The following is a 2,275-nucleotide window of genomic DNA, read 5'->3' on the forward strand; positions in this document are numbered from 1 at the left end:
TTCTAGAGGTAGGACACATACCAAGTATAGCTCAGTTCGGGGCATCTTTGAAATACCTATACAAACTTGTTCCTACATAGTAACTTGCAACTTTGAATGAGAATCTGCTTGCTTACAGCAACGTGCTATATGTTCTGAATGCCCGAATTGGGAATCTGTGTCAAAACTTTGTTAGGAATTATGTGATCCTTACTAGCTGGAAGTAAGTGAGATGGGGCATGAAGTTATTTCTAGGAGTTGGAGACATACATCATTTAGCTCAGTTCTGGGCATCTTTGAAATACCTATACAAACTTGTTCCTACATAGTAACTTGCAACTTTGAATGAGAATGTGCTTGCTTACAGCAACGTGCTATATGTTCTGAATGCCCGAATTGGGAATCTGTGTCAAAACTTTGTTAGAAATTATGTGATCCTTACTAGATGGAAGTAGGGAGTTGGGGCATGAAGGTATTTCTAGGAGTTGGACACATACCAAGTTTAGCTCAGTTCTGGGCATCTTTGAAATACCTATACAAACTTGTTCCTACATAGTAACTTGCAACTTTGAATGAGAATGTGCTTGCTTACAGCAACGTGCTATATGTTCTGAATGCCCGAATTGGGAATCTGTGTCAAAATTTGTTAGGAATTATGTGATCCTTACTAGCTGGAAGTAAGGGAGTTGGGGCATGAAGTTATTTCTAGGAGTTGGAGACATGCCAAGTTTAGCTCAGTTCTGGGCATCTTTGAAATACCTACATAGTAACTTGCAACTTTGAATGAGAATGTGCTTGCTTACAGCAACGTGCTATATGTTCTGAATCCCCGAATTGGGAATCTGTGTCAAAACTTTGTTAGAAATTATGTGATCCTTACTAGCTGGAAGTAAGGGAGATGGGGCATGAAGTTATTTCTAGGAGTTGGAGACATACCAAGTTTAGCTCAGTTCTGGGCATCTTTGAAATACCAATACAAACTTGTTCCTACATAGTAACTTGCAACTTTGAATGAGAATGTGCTTGCTTAGAGCAACGTGCTATATGTTCTGAATGCCCGAATTGGGAATCTGTGTCAAAAGTTTGTTAGGAATTATGTGATCCTTAGTAGCTGGAAGTAAGGGAGATGTGGCATGACGTTATTTCTAGGAATTGGAGACATACCAAGTTTAGCTCAGTTCTGGGCATCTTTGAAATACCTATACAAACTTGTTCCTACATAGTAACTTGCATCTTTGAATGAGAATGTGCTTGCTTACAGCAACGTGCTATATGTTCTGAATGCCCGAATTGGGAATCTGTGTCAAAACTTTGTTAGGAATTATGTGATCCTTACTAGCTGGAAGTAAGGGAGATGGGGCATGAAGTTATTTCTAGGAGTTGGACACATACCAAGTTTAGCTCAGTTCTGGGCATCTTTGAAATACCTATACAAACTTGTTTCTACATAGTAACTTGCAACTTTGAATGAGAATGTGCTTGCTTACAGCAACGTGCTATATGTTCTGAATGCCCGAATTGGGAATCTGTGTCAAAATTTGTTAGGAATTATGTGATCCTTACGAGCTGGAAGTAGTGGAGTTGGGGCATGAAGGTATTTCAAGGAGTTGGACACAAACCAAGTTTAGCACAGTTCTGGGCATCTTAGAACTACCTATACAAACTTTTTCCTACATAGTAACTTGCATCTTTGAATGAGAATGTGCTTGCTTACAGCAACGTGCTATATGTTCTGAATGCCCGAATTGGAAATACGTGTCAAAACTTTGTTAGAAATTCTGTGATCCTTACTAGCTGGAAGTAAGGGAGATGGGGCATGAAGTTATTTCTAGGATTTGGACACATACCAAGTTTAGCTCAGTTGTGGGCATCTTTGAAATACCTATACAAACTTGTTCCTACATATTAACTTGCAACTTTGAATGAGAATGTGCTTGCTTACAGCAACGTGCTATATGTTCTTAATGCCCGAATTGGGAATCTGTGTCAAAATTTGTTAGGAATTATGTGATCCTTACGAGCTGGAAGTAAGGGAGTTGGGGCATGAAGGTATTTGTAGGAGTTGGACAGAAACCAAGTTTAGCACAGTTCTGGGCATCTTAGAAATACCTATACAAACTTGTTCCTACATAGTAACTTGTAACTTTGAATGAGAATGTGCTTGCTTACAGTAACGTGCTATATGCTCTGAATGCGCGAAATGGGAATCTGTGTCAAAACTTTGTTAGGAATTATGTGATTCTTACTAGCTGGAAGTAAGTGAGATGGGGCATGAAGTTATTTCTAGGAGTTGGAG

The sequence above is a fragment of the Diceros bicornis genome, chromosome 30 (assembly GCF_020826845.1).
Source record: "Diceros bicornis minor isolate mBicDic1 chromosome 30, mDicBic1.mat.cur, whole genome shotgun sequence".
Classification (NCBI taxonomy): domain Eukaryota; kingdom Metazoa; phylum Chordata; class Mammalia; order Perissodactyla; family Rhinocerotidae; genus Diceros; species Diceros bicornis.